The sequence below is a fragment of the Schistocerca gregaria genome, chromosome 1 (genome assembly GCF_023897955.1).
Source record: "Schistocerca gregaria isolate iqSchGreg1 chromosome 1, iqSchGreg1.2, whole genome shotgun sequence".
In the NCBI taxonomy this organism is placed as follows: domain Eukaryota; kingdom Metazoa; phylum Arthropoda; class Insecta; order Orthoptera; family Acrididae; genus Schistocerca; species Schistocerca gregaria.
Genome location: NC_064920.1, coordinates 665,781,115 through 665,796,503, shown reverse-complemented (window position 1 = coordinate 665,796,503; position 15,389 = coordinate 665,781,115).

Here is a 15,389-nt window from a genome sequence, read left to right as displayed (position 1 = left end):
CCAGACTGCTGAGGAGAAAAAAAGGGGAGAGGAGAGGAAAGGAAAAAAGGGTAAGCCGATAGAGGGAGAGGACAAAGGCGGACGCGAGAAGGAGTGGGGAAGGCAGTGGAGGGGAAAGAAAAAGGACCCAGGGGGACAGAATGGAATCAAGGTGTGGGTAGGTGGAGAAAAAACAGGACGGAAGGGTGGGAGAGGGAGCCCAGATAAAGGACAGTGGGCTCGAGGGGGTAGGTGAGGATCATAGTCGATAGGAGGCATAAATGGAGGGAGAGAAGGCGTCATCCGGGAGGGGGAGTTGACGAAGCCACCTCAGCAGAGAAGATGAAGGGTGTAGAGGTGGAGGGTAGGGGGACAACGTTGAAGGCGCGGCAGAGGGCCGGTGTTGGAGAGGAGAGGAGCAACCAGGGGATGAGGGGGATCAAGTCAGCAGGAGATGCCGCCTTATGAATTACTTCATATTCAGTATCACCACCTCCACCACCAGTCCAATTATTAAGCTCTCAGTTACTTTTACCCATCACCAGTCTTACCTGGTATGGCTTGGTCCCTCATACAAGGACACAGTCTCAGATCCATTGGAGGAGTTGGGAGGACCAAGGGGGTTATGACTCCACCCAAATCAACATTTTTATTAAAACGTTTATATTTTTACATATATAAATTTCCATATAGAAATCTGGGAGAAAACTTCATTGTTAGAAGTAAGAGTATCAAAAAGGGAGGAAACTTTAAACAAGGAAATTTTTCAGCTGCGTCACTGAGGGTCAGCCCAAGTCAGTTGGTTTGTTGTCTGTCTGTAGGAAACGATCCAGCCAGAAAATGGCGATAATTCACAAGATGACAGTACCTGCTGCTGGGAGCAAATCAGACATGGCTCGTGCGTCCACAGCTGGAACTGAAAAACCGCAAGAAGTTGAGTGAGGGGAAGACAGACGAAAAAAGATGCTCCACTAAGGAAGGAAAAAAGACTGACTCTCCCGAACGTTGGTGGGAACGACAGAAAATTATAGCATAGTCTCCATTTTTGTGTTCGCGTAGCTGTAGTCTACAGGCCATTTTTTCGCAGTGTTAGAGCTAACTGATAACGATGAATGCACACTGATTTTGTACCATAGAAATTATGAAGTTTTCAAAGTTGTGAAAGTTTGTTGTCATAACAGTTATTAAAAGTGGCATGACAGATTCTTTTGAAGTTGCTGGACAAATGCTTCTTAGTTAGTAGCGCTTGTGAGATGAGCTGACGAGAATTAATTGAGGGAATTAAACAACTAGTCTGATACCACTTTCTATTAGCCAATAAAAGAGCAGATATTTTGTCCCTTGACCGCGCAGGTGCGGAATTCTGTCCTACAACAGGAATTTCTGTTATCAGAAGAATTTATCCAACGAGGGACAGGAGGAAGGTGGAAAACATTTGAAAGGTTCAAATCGCTCTGAGCACTATGGGACTTAACATCTGAGGTCATCAGTCCCCTAGAACTTAGAACTACTTAAACTTAACTAACCTAAGGACATCACACACATCCATGCCCGAGGTAGGATTCGGGCCGGCGACCGCAGCGGCCGCGCGGTTCCAGGCTGAAGCGCCTAGAACAACTCCGTCACAGCGGCCGGCATATATGAAAGACATCACATTATATATTGACTGTAGAGGCACGAGAATGATTAAGAGATGACTTTGTTTGAGCATCGAACGACATCTATGCATTTCTGGTTTACCTGATGGTAAGCTGGTACTCCGTAGTAAATGCAAATAATAAAAGAAAAACAATTGAACAAGAAAAAATACACTCCTGGAAATGGAAAAAAGAACACATTGACACCGGTGTGTCAGACCCACCATACTTGCCCCGGACACTGCGAGAGGGCTGTACAAGCAATGATCACACGCACGGCACAGTGGACACACCAGGAACCGCGGTGTTGGCCGTCGAATGGCGCTAGCTGCGCAGCATTTGTGCACCGCCGCTGTCAGTGTCAGCCAGTTTGCCGTGGCATACGGAGCTCCATCGCAGTCTTTAACACAGGTAGCATGCCGCGACAGCGTGGACGTGAACCGTATGTGCAGTTGACGGACTTTGAGCGAGGGCGTATAGTGGGCATGCGGGAGGCCGGGTGGACGTACCGCCGAATTGCTCAACATGTGGGGCGTGAGGTCTCCACAGTACATCGATGTTGTCGCCAGTGGTCGGCGGAAAGTGCACGTGCCCGTCGACCTGGGACCGGACCGCAGCGACGCACGGATGCACGCCAAGACCGTAGGATACTACGCAGTGCCGTAGGGGACCGCACCGCCACTTCCCAGCAAATTAGGGACACTGTTGCTCCTGGGATATCTTCGAGGACCATTCGCAACCGTCTCTATGAAGCTGGGCTACGGTCCCGCACACCGTTAGGCCGTCTTCCGCTCACGCCCCAACATCGTGCAGCCCGCCTCCACTGGTGTCGCGACAGGCGTGAATGGAGGGACGAATGGAGACGTGTCGTCTTCAGCGATGACAGTCGCTTCTGCCTTGGTGCCAATGATGGGTGTTTGGCGCCGTGCAGGTGAGCGCCACAATCAGGACTGCATACGACCGAGGCACACAGGGCCAACACCCGCCATCATGGTGTGGGGAGCGATCTCCTACACTGGCCGTACACCTCTGGTGATCGTCGAGGGGACACTGAATAGTGCACGGTACATCCAAACCGTCGTCGAACCCATCGTTCTACCATTCGTAGACCGGCAAGGGAACTTGCTGTTCCAACAGGACAATGCACGTCCGCATGTATCCCGTGCCACCCAACGTGCTCTAGAAGGTGTAAGTCAACTACCCTGGCAAGCAGGATTTCCGGATCTGTCCCCCATTGAGCATGTTTGGGACTGGATGAAGCGTCGTTTCACGCGGTCTGCACGTCCAGCACGAACGCTGGTCCAACTGAGGCGCCAGGTGGAAATGGCATGGCAAGCCGTTCCACAGGACTACATCCAGCATCTCTACGATCGTCTCCATGGGAGAATAGCAGCCTGCATTGCTGCGAAAGGTGGATATACACTGTACTAGTGCCGACATTGTGCATGCTCTGTTGCGTGTGTCTATGTGCCTGTGGTTCTGTCAGTGTGATCATGTGATGTATCTGACCCCAGGAATGTGTCAATAAAGTTTCCCCTTCCTGGGACAATGAATTCACGGTGTTCTTATTTCAATTTCCAGGAGTGTAGAACTTCCAGTACATAGACTCCTAGCCAATGAAACATGAGGAACTGTCAGAGGCAACGCACAAGAGTGTTCGTGGTTGGCCATGTGAATTACGACTTGCGAATACGAAGAGCAGAAGGCACGGGAATCCTTACCGGATCAGAATCGGTGAAGCGCTGCGCAGGGAGCTCGCAGCGTAATTACGTGCTCGTTCTGGCTGGCGAAGCAGACGCGTGCATGCTCTCCCTCTGAGACCGAAATTCTGCTGATGTGATTACATGTAGGACTGGTTCCACAGTAACGGAAGCTAGTTAAACGTAATGGTGGCAACTTCCGCAGTAGCTATTCAGTAAGAGCGCCTTGCATCTGCGTACGAATAAGTACAGAGATGTGCAAACTAATGGGGTCCAGAAAGCGTCACTCAGTGGTTTTATAGTATCGGAGAAAGCGCAGTAGAGTGCCCATATTTCCTAGAACTTAGACTGGGCATCAGAAGAGCGATTCTCACTAGTCAGACGTGTCGTTCCAGGCCGGACGTGTATGGGACCAAGATGTGAAGTCCCGCCTCTTACCGATTTACGCCATCTTGTGGCTTTCTTAAATAAACTAATCATCTGATATTAAAATTCATCCGTGCCCCCATATGATGGTTCCGTACCCAGGGAATACATCGGTTGGTCAAGTAGGCCAAGGAAACATAAGATAATTTCACAAACTGCGACATTATCGTTAATAAAACAATGACTCGTATAGGTACAATAAGTTTCCTTTAATTTACGTCTATGGTCACAAACTATTTGTTAACATATTGCCGGTTTCGGTCGGTAATTACCATCATCATATCTGCTTTTGTTTTGATCTGATTTTGTTTTATTACACAGATCTGATGATGGTCATTATAGACCGAAACCAGTAATCTGTTAACAAATAGTTTGTGACAATAGACGTAAATTAAAGGAAACGTATTGATAAGATAATATTAATTTGCCTATTAAATTTCCCGACTTTTTAATTTATTATACCATCAGTACATGAATGCTATGATTGGATTTCTGATTTAATCTTCTGTATGAATCCATAAACTGGGTGGACTGGGATTCGGACTGGAGGTTATGCAGGTACGGACTTCCCTCGACAAACTACGCTCATATTCATAAATTAAGGGTAATGCTGATATATGGTGAAGCAACTCTCTGGTGTGCGATTTGCGGGTTAAATCCCCTCGGGGTGTGAACATGCGTTGCATCTTATCTGTTGTCGTAGCATGGTGGCGCTGGCAGCAGTCTACATACGCAGAGGTGTGTAGATGCATGAGTACGGTGCAGCGAGTAAGTGTGCAGACGTTTCCAGACGTGCTAATTGTGACTGTGTGTTGAAAATGGCTCAAAGAACACATATTGATGACGTTATGAGGGGTAGAATACAAGGGCGACTGGAGGCTGGTCAAACACAGCAGGTCGTAGCATGGGCCCTCCGTGTGCCACAAAGTGATCTCAAGACAATGGCAACGATTCCAGCAGACAGGGAAAGTGTCCAGGCGCTACAGTACGGGACGTCCACAGTGTACAACACCACAAGAAGACCGATATCTCACAATCAGTGTCCGCATACAGCCACGGCGTACTGCAGGTAGCCTTGCTCGGAACCTTACCGAACCGCTGGAACAATCGTCTCCAGACGCACAATTTACATACGACTGAAGAAACATCGTTTATTCGCCCAGAGACCTGCATAGTGCATTCCACTAACCCCTGGTCACAGGAGAGCCCGAAAAGCTTCGTGTCAAGAATACAGTACATGGTTATTGGAACGCAAGTTACGTTCACGGACTAGTCCAGGTATAGTCTGAACTGTGATTCTCGCCGGGTTTTCATCTGGACTGAAGCAGGAACCAGATACCAACCCCTTAATGTCCTTCAAAGGGACATGTATGGAGGTCGTGGTTTGATGGTGTGGGGTGGGATTATGATCGGTGCACGTATACCCCTGCATGTCTTTGACAGAGGAACTGTAACAGGTCAGGTGTATTGGGACACCATTTTGCACCAGTATATCCGCCTTTTCAGGGGTGCAGTGGGTCCCACCTTTCTGCTGATGGATGATAACGTACGGCCCCAACGAGCTGCCATCGTGGAGGAGTACCTTGAAACAGAAGATATCAGGCAAATGGAGTGGCCTGCCTGTTCTCCAGACCTAAACCCCATCGTGCACGTCTGGGATGCTCTCGGCCGACGTATCGCTGCACGTCTTCAAACCCCTACGACACTTCAGGAGCTCCGACAGGCACTGGTGCAAGAATGGGAGGCTATACTTCAGCAGCTGCTCGACCACCTGATCCAGAGTTGCCAACCTGTTATGCGGCGTGTGTACATGTGTATGGTGATCGTATCCCATATTGATGTCGGGGAGCATGCGCACCAAACAGTGGCGTTTTGTAGCACATGTGTTTCGGTAGGGTTTTCTCAACTTATCACCAATACCGTGGACTTACAGATTTGTGTCGTGTGTGTTCCCTATGTGACTATGCTATTAGCGCCAGTTTTGTGTAGTGCCAAGTTGTGTGGCACAACGTTCTGGAATTATCATTAATTTATGAGCATGAGTGTATATTTATTAAATCAAAAATATCTTCTTGATAATTAACAAATAGCAGATTGATAACTGAATTTAAATGTGTCCCAGTTACAGTTCCGGAAGCATGGGCGTTAGAATAAAGATCTTGAGAATAATGATAAAACAACTTGAAATTAAGACTGTTCCGCTAACAGTAAAATAAGGGGCAACAATAACACCACAAACAGTTGACAATATTCAACCTCTTGGTCCAAAAATGTTGATCACAAATACATTTACACTTAAGCACATATTTCACTAGCGTGTCGCTGTTAGCGACAGTACTACCAACCACTAAAATGGTGCGTATGAGACATTAGCACAGCTTTCTGTACAGTAACATATTCAAGTCTGGTTGTGATCAAAGGGTACTAATAACAGAAGAAATTAAGGTAGCTCTCGTTTTATGGAAACAAAGGACGCCCAGTGTGCAAGCGAACACAGTAACCTCAACACCATTCTATGTACACGCACTGACAAATCGTTACACTCAGTGCACACCAGTTCCATCCTGCAGTGTACAGTAAACATACACTCCTGGAAATGGAAAAAAGAACACATTGACACCGGTGTGTCAGACCCACCAAACTTGCTCCGGACACTGCGAGAGGGCTGTACAAGCAATGAACACACGCACGGCACAGCGGACACACCAGGAACCGCGGTGTTGGCCGTCGAATGGCGCTAGCTGCGCAGCATTTGTGCACCGCCGCCGTCAGTGTCAGCCAGTTTGCCGTGGCATACGGAGCTCCATCGCAGTCTTTAACACTGGTAGCATGCCGCGACAGCGTGGACGTGAACCGTATGTGCAGTTGACGGACTTTGAGCGAGGGCGTATAGTGGGCATGAGGGAGGCCGGGTGGACGTACCGCCGAATTGCTCAACACGTGGGGCGTGAGGTCTCTACAGTACATCGATGTTGTCGCCAGTGGTCGGCGGAAGGTGCACGTGCCCGTCGACCTGGGACCGGACCGCAGCGACGCACGGATGCACGCCAAGACCGTAGGATCCTATGCAGGGCCGTAGGGGACCGCACCGCCACTTTCCAGCAAATTAGGGACACTGTTGCTCCTGGGGTATCGGCGAGGACCATTCGCAACCGTCTCCATGAAGCTGGGCTACGGTCCCGCACACCGTTAGGCCGTCTTCCGCTCACGCCCCAACATCGTGCAGCCCGCCTCCAGTGGTGTCGCGACAGGCGTGAATGGAGGGACGAATGGAGACGTGTCGTCTTCAGCGATGAGAGTCGCTTCTGCCTTGGTGCCAATGATGGTCGTATGCGTGTTTGGCGCCGTGCAGGTGAGCGCCACAATAAGGACTGCATACGACCGAAGCACACAGAGCCAACACCCGGCATCATGGTGTGGGGAGCGATCTACACTGGCCGTCCACCTCTGGTGATCGTCGAGGTGACACTGAATAGTGCACGGTACATCCAAACCGTCATCGAACCCATCGTTCTACCATTCCTAGACCGGCAAGAGAACTTGCTGTTCCAACAGGACAATGAACGTCCGCATGTATCCCGTGCCACCCAACGTGCTCTAGAAGGTGTAAGTCAACTACCCTGGCGAGCAAGATCTCCGGATCTGTCCCCCATTGAGCATGTTTGGGACTGGATGAAGCGTCGTCTCACGCGGTCTGCACGTCCAGCACGAACGCTGGTCCAACTGAGGCGCCAGGTGGAAATGGCATGGCAAGCCGTTCCACAGGACTACATCCAGCATCTCTACGATCGTCTCCATGGGAGAATAGCAGCCTGCATTGCTGCGAAAGGTGGATATACACTGTACTAGTGTCGACATTGTGCATGCTCTGTTGCCTGTGTCTATGTGCCTGTGGTTCTGTCAGTGTGATCGTGTGATATATCTGACCCCAGGAATGTGTCAATAAAGTTTCCCCTTCCTGGGACAATGAATTCACGGTGTTCTTATTTCAATTTCCAGGAGTGTAGTTTGTATCAACTCACTCGACTAGTAACTCACTATATTAAAAAACAATGTTAGTGTTCCTGTTGTGATACGGGGGCCCCTTCCTGCGGATCCCCTACCATCGACGTCCTCTCGTAGCGGTAAAGGCACCAACCACATTCCTGGCCTATTGTGTCCACAGTGACCGGCCGCATCCCACGGCGGCCGCTAGTAAAGCCCCAATCCCAATTCTACAGTAGGCTTCGTACTCTTGGGCTGTCCACCGACTGACTACGTTGACGCTTCCGTCCTCCCACGGCGACCACTGCGGCGCCTTCTGCTGTTAGATCTCTTCAATTGAGACAATCGTGTCACGCCAACTTCCCAATTCAGGCACAGCATCACTCCTAGATTCGTCAGCTGCTCGCTCCCCGACTGCCGGTGGAGACTTCTCTTGCCTCGACCGTAACTCCTGCTACGCTGTCCCCACCTCTAATCGCAGCCGGCTTCCATCAATCTCGGCCTGTCAAGCAAACGCTGTTCGATTTCCTACGTGCCGGCCAGCCGCACACATCGTCAGGAACACGAAGAAACGTTTCAGTGAATTGGTCGCCAGAAAAATGCAAACGAACTGCTCCTCCTCTATGACAACGCATGGCACCACACAAGTCTATGCACTCGTGAGGAGCTGACAAAACTTTGTCTTCCTCATCCATCCTAAATCCGGGATCTTGTCTGTCTGACCCAATCAAGTGCACACTATGCGGGAAGCAGTACGTTGATGATGGGAAGGTTACTGACGCAACAAATCATTGGCTCCGACGTCTACCAGTAGTGCACTACGATACGCATACGAAACCTCCCATAAGGTGGCGTAAGGCGCTCGCATTGAACAGAAAAATAGACAAAAGAATGGGTAATAATGTGTTGCATAGTAATTCTGAATAAAACTAACCTGATTTCTTACTGAACGACCCTCGTAGATGTGTTGCATCTTGTAACTGTTCTGCCAGAAAAACGCAATCTTTGTTTCACATTCTACACAGAATTCTCCAATTTAAGTTGTGTTTCCTACTTATAAGTGTTTGGCTGAGGTGACAACCTTGAACTTTGTATGGTTCATAACGTAACTGAAATTAAACGGAATTATTTTAGTCTTCATGTGGAGGAACTCACACTTTTATTCAAGGTAAATTGACACTTTTCGTACCATGCAGATATTTTGTCTAAATGATTTTTCAGTTCGTTTCCATCTTCTGATGGCTTCACTAGACGGTAAATGACAGTATCATTTGCGCACAGTGTAAGAGGGATTCTCAGATGTTCTCCAAAATTGTTTGTGTAGGTGATGGGGCAGCAGCAAGATGTAACTTACGAGTCACCCGATGACTACCTGTCAATTACTATGAACTGTGACCTTTCTGACAAGAAATCACGAATCCAATCTCACAACTGAGTGGATACCTCACAGGCACAAATGTGATGAGATGCTGCTTTTGAGGAACGGTGTAAAAGCCTTCCGGAAATCTAGAAACATGGAATCAGCTTTACGATTCCCTGTCAATAGCACTTATTAATTAGAGCCAGTTGTGTTTCGCAAGAACGGTATTTTGTGAGACCGTGCTGTTTATGTGTCACTACATTATTTTCTTCGATGTATCACGTAGCTCTGGAACACAGAATGTTCCAAATCCTGAAGCAAGAAATTGATCCATAACAACAAAAGAAATGGTACTTACGTTACGCTACTCAGTTGACTCTGCTGTTCGTTTTACACTGGTATTCATATTAAAATGTGGTTCGCTACGCGCCGTGATCGGGATTCCTCGTTACATGTATGATTATTCCTTGACAGCTGGCTGGGTGAAGCACATTTGGGATCAGAGGGAGGGAACACAGTTAAGATCCTTTGTAGTAAATCACTCTAGTGTTGCAGCTAAACTTCTGGGGCAACGCTTTACTACCAGACTGGTAACTGTGTATCACAGGAGCGCGATTGATCTTGCACCCCACTGGCAACATTACCACTATCTGTCTCAGCTATAGTACCCATTGTAGTGTGAAGTTAACTCTTTGGCGCCTACGATGGTTTTTGATTCCTTCCACGTCTTCGCAGTTAGAGCTATATGCGACTTAATTTCTCAGTGGCAGTTTTTCCGATTATTTCAGATTTTATTTGTTACCACTTACATTCTAAGCGGTCTCTCTGAGTTCTGACTTAAGTTACTCCGTAATTTGATGCTGATCGACAACCATCTGCAGTAGTACACCGAGCGCAAGGAAAGTGACGAGAAAATGTCGGCTGCTGCAAGACTAACAACTTTATTGTTGTGTTCTCATGCTGTATCGCTGATGAGAACAAATTCTCTTTTCCTGGAAAGGCAAAACAGTTTAAGGAAACAAGCAAGCCGCGACAAAGGACTCTGCTTCGTCGCATGGCTCTTCCAACTCAAGAACTCTCTCTCAGACGATAATTAATTGCTTCTGAAAGAGAAGCATCGCACCGGTTAAATTATTCGCGCAATCGCGCTTAACGAACTGTGCAAAATGGAAGTTTATTACTACGTCTCAAAGTGGTAGCTGTTGCGACCTGTATTGAAGACAACAATAGAAACAAAAATATTTGGAATCTGTTGTAGGCAACGAGTTCAACAAAACCTGAGTGCAACCAAGAATATATTTTTTTTCCTTATTTTATTGTGAACATGATTCACATGCTACACGTATGGAGCTACGCGGACAAAAGAATGAGATGTCATTCTGTACGAAACGAAGTACAATAATTTTTCCTATCAAATCCATCCTGAAATTCAGTGTGCAGTAATGTGATAAATCGGGGAAGGATGATCCTCTATTTATGAAAATTGTAGAAGGGAACCGAAATTAGGCGCAGATTAGGTACAAAATAACACACACATGATTAAGACTACGCAACTCTACAGCAGTTGTTCAGAATTCATTGTGATTTCCTACACTCGCAACTTTCAGTGCTCCCTCTAGTACCATGTCTTCACACATGCCCTGACATCGTCTCGTTTCTTCTATAAACAGCTTATCATATCAACTTACTTAATTTTCAGTCAGGTTCTATAATATCCCGTCGAAATGACTTAGCTTCTCTTCTCATCCTCTTCTTTTAACGGTCCATGAATCACTGTCATACATTGCAGTGCTCAAAATGTACAGGGCGTGTCCGGAAATTAATGCATTGCAGTTCTTTCTGGGTTTGGAGCGGACCCTTAGCTTTCCAGAGGTAGGTTGCTCGATTGCCTCCGAGCTGTTGGAGGATTAGGACGACATCTTCCGTGAACCTCTACGCAGTGATCAAGTTAAACTTAGGATGGAGAAATATTTAGAGGAACGCTATACAATATAGTTTTACGTGAAGCTTCATGAAGAACGCAGCTGAAAACTTTTGTAATGCCCAACGAAGCCTTCCGGAATGGTTGCTCTTCCAGATCGGGGTCGATGGCACAAGAACTTTAGTGGAGGTCGGGAGAAGGTCGCCGACGAAGCCCGCGAGGGACGCCCGTCAGTATTACGAACTTGCGACCATGTGACTCGTGTGCACCTATACCGAAATCAGACCACCGAATGAGTGTTTGCTTCGTGTCGGAAATATTGGACTTGCTCGGTTGTATAACGCAGAGGCTGAATCGCCGAGTCGCCCGCCTACCTGACCCATATCGGTGTGACAATGGTGCCGCAGCCTCCCTTGCAGTCCCGACCTGGCCCCGGCGGACTTTTTGTTTCCTCGGCTGAAAAGCTTCTCGAGACGATGGACAATCTACAAGCTACTTCTACGGCTTCCCTGAAGACCATGCCGATTTAGGAACTCCAGAAAGCTTATGAGGCATGAAAGGCGCGTTGGCAACAAATACTGAACCAAAAAGGCCATACTTAGAAGAATTTTGTTCAATCTATCCGGGCAGTAAATTAAAAAAGGAGGAATGTGATGCATTAATTTCCAGAAAAACCCTGTACATTCTCAAACATTTCTCTTTCAAATAAACTGTTACTTTTATTACTAGCAGACCTCTTTTGGCGAGGAATGTTACGTTTGTTGTGGTCTGCTTACACCCTTCTTGTATTACGGGCTACACATGGACTACTGAGCGCTGTACTGGCTTTGTCCAGGATATGTGGGATATGCTATTTGGAGAAATCAACAGCTGCTGTATGCTCAAATTTTCCCAGACAAGACATGCGCTAAGTTGCACGTGAAAACTCTTTTATAGCATCATAACACCGAATTAGCAGGAAGAGCTTCCGATAAATTATAATGTAGTGAAGATGTAATTTATTCGCACTCTTTATAAAGTGCCGTAAGTAGTTGTTATTGGTATTTCAGGCTAATTTCTATGGCGGTCTAAAGCGCTGCAGTCATGGACTGTGCGGCTGGTTCCGGCGGAGGTTCGAGTCCTCCCTCGGGCATGGGTGTGTGTGTTTGTCCTTAGGATAATTTAGGTTAAGTAGTGTGTAAGCTTAGGGACTGATGACCTTAGCAGTTAAGTCCCATAAGATTTTACACGCATTTTTAATTTCTATGGCATTCAGATGACGCTCTGTCTCGCGAAAAGATGTCGTATGGGGCTCAGATTAGGATCTTGTGTAGATCAGTCCAGAAAGTCCACATAATTTTCCCTGAATGATGATGCAATGGCTTTTGCTTAGTCGACATGTGCGTTATGAGGATAAGAATTGCTATCGGCAGACTGTGTGAGATGTTAAAAGCCGGCCGCTGTGACAGAGCGGTTCTAGGCGCTTCAGTGTGGAACTGCGCTGCTGCTACCGTCGCAGGTTCGAAACCTGCCTCGGGCATGGATATATGTGATGTCCTTAGGTTAGTTGGGTTTAAGTAGTTGAAAGTCTAGAGGTCTGATGACCTCATATGTTAAGTTCCATAGTGCTTAGAGCCATCTGAAAATGTTAAAATGTTACCGTCACTCACATTTATTTTGACGTGGATTGTATGCAACATCATGCATAGACAGTTTCACTGTCACCACGGCAAACACAGTTTAATATCGGATGCCAGACACCCTCCTGCGCCACACACACCAAACTATGAATCACACACAGCTTGTATCGTGGCCCATGCATGAAACAAGGGTTTCGCTTTTGTTATTCCGATGTTCGGCAGCAGAGAGACCACGAAATTGGCGCCCAGGCTTCTCAAAAATCGTTTCGACTCATGAATTTATGCAGTAGCTGCAGCGAAAGTTTAGTAGTTTACAAGGGCGGGCGCGATTGGTTTGTACACTGTGTTTTAGAGTTTTTCGGTTACTCAGAGATAATACCTTAATGATAATGATTAATGAAAATTATCTCAGCTGTATTTTTATAGATTTATTGTACTACGACCGCTTTCGTTTCTTTGAACTTCTTCAGGTTGTTGAAGTCAAGACACAGGTGGTCTGGTTGTCGTATATAATGTTCAAGACAACATCCAAGAACATTGATCGTAAATACGTCTTAAGCTTCCTAGGGCAGCGACTGAGTTTTGTGCTTCTGCGAAGTTTCTATAATAACACAGCTAGCAGTGGATATGGGCTGAAGTAACTACTACGAAATTTCTCCTGCAGAGTACTAGACTTTGAAAGCCCTTACACTCCTGTTCCCTCCGAGGCCAAAAAGATTTCTCCGTTGACTCATTTAGCCAGGAAACATTTCTGTGATACTGAGATGTGCGAACTCTGAAGGATACATAAACGAGATTCTCGGAGAGAGTGGTTTCGGCTATATAATGTTACTTTTTAAAACCGGAACTTAGGGAAGCTATCCGAACGCTACTAATACTGTGTACTAGAAAAATGAATAGTTTGGTCGGTCAAGTGTTAAGACCAAGAAAAGTTTATTTTGCGTTTCAGGGAGCAACGGAGAAATCGCAGGGACAGATGGAGAATTACTCGACGGTGATGAACGTAGTTAGCATTAAATAACAAGAAGTGGTGGAAGGCATGAAACTAGTTGGGAAGCTGATACGTACAGAAATAGAAAATCAGCAATGCAAATAGTATCTGTTCAAGAAGACATGTTGTAGGCGTTGTTTTCTTGTAAAGACAAAGAAGCAGTTCATGCAGCAAGCAATTGCTGAGCCCACAGTCGTGGGAAGTCGTATTGTTTCCGTTAGTGAAACTGGAAAATGTATATACCACTCGAAGACAACAGGAATTTGCAATGTACCTCGTATACCATTCATTAGCATGCATATTTATCACCGCATACCTCACGGCAGACGTAAAATACATAATGAATTGAGCAGGGTTATTCATTGCTGTTTCCAGAGACGTATGCACTGCGTAACACAGCTAAATAATCACTTTCTCAAAATCCAGTAACTGTCTGCGATTGCGAAGTAGAAGTTTGAAGTTTGTCAGGCTACGCTGCTGCTGCTCTAAGTCTGCTGAAGGGCATGCAGACTCGGAGAGGTGTCAAGGGATTGCCTGCCTAGGACTCCACCACGACTTGCCTCTGTACAGGTACATGTTTAAACTGTTCAGTTATGATGGTCGACTGGCACTGAAGCTACTGCCGAAGTGCGGTGGTCTTAGAGACACACATCGCTGTTTTATTCACAAGTGTGTCGTCATCGCACTCCCGCAATCTATGTAATCAGCATAAGCGAGAATTTGTTTTTTAAACGATCGTCCACCGGCTCAGCTGCTTTGTTCCTCTCTTAACGTTCTCCGAGAATTACACATCATTCCTCCCGTTTTTATTCTGCGATGTATCACAATCCCACGACACGTAAAACCTCCCCAATAATTTGAAATTCAGTCAAAGGTCAGTACAGTTGACCTTTCTCTGTGCTGACATACACTGCTCTTCATTGAATGAAAAGATGATGCGTGCCAATGCCGATTTCATTTGTCTTTTCGGCGATAAATTTACATTGGTACCTCTGAAAAGTGGGAGGAGAGTATATCGCAGGTTTAGCAGCCTAATTCCGCGATGGTTTCAGAATGTGATTTGCTGCAAAGACATTTGCAACTAACTTTTATCTCCTTCAGGGCATTCTCCTTCCTTATCTACACATCGCTGCAGCAGTGACTTCCATTGTCCAAAGCCAAGCTGTAGATCGTCAGTTGTCAGTGCCGTACGGTGGGGTTCGAGTGCCCAGGGCAACTTAAAATACTGCGCCCACTTATAAGCAGTTAGAAATACAAATTTTGAGTGTTATAAAATATTATAGAATAATCAACAAATTCATTTATATTCACTTCGGAACTGTAACAGTTTATAGCTACCAATTCAAGTACTACAAAATAGGGGAACAAAAAACATTAAACATTAGACATTTCAGCATGCAAATTGCATTTACTTAAAATCTTCTGTATTTTCTTCTTGCGAATTATTCAATTACGTGGTTAAAATTTAGATATCATTTTCTTTGAGATGATAAAATTGCTAGGTTATTTAACTTCTCCTGGCTCATAATCTATCTCTTATACGTCTCTATTAGTTTTGATTTGAAAAAACTACTTTCATAAATAGAATTTGACACAATGACTGTCAGAAAATTTTTTTGTGCTACGACAATGCATCTTACACTTAGTTATACAGCTTATTGCGAATTGAATGTTTCAGCTCCGACTGCTAAAGTACATCGTACTAGATGCCACATTTCTGTATTTAAAGAAGTTCGTCCAGTAGAAAATATTTTTTGCAGGAACAGCTTTGG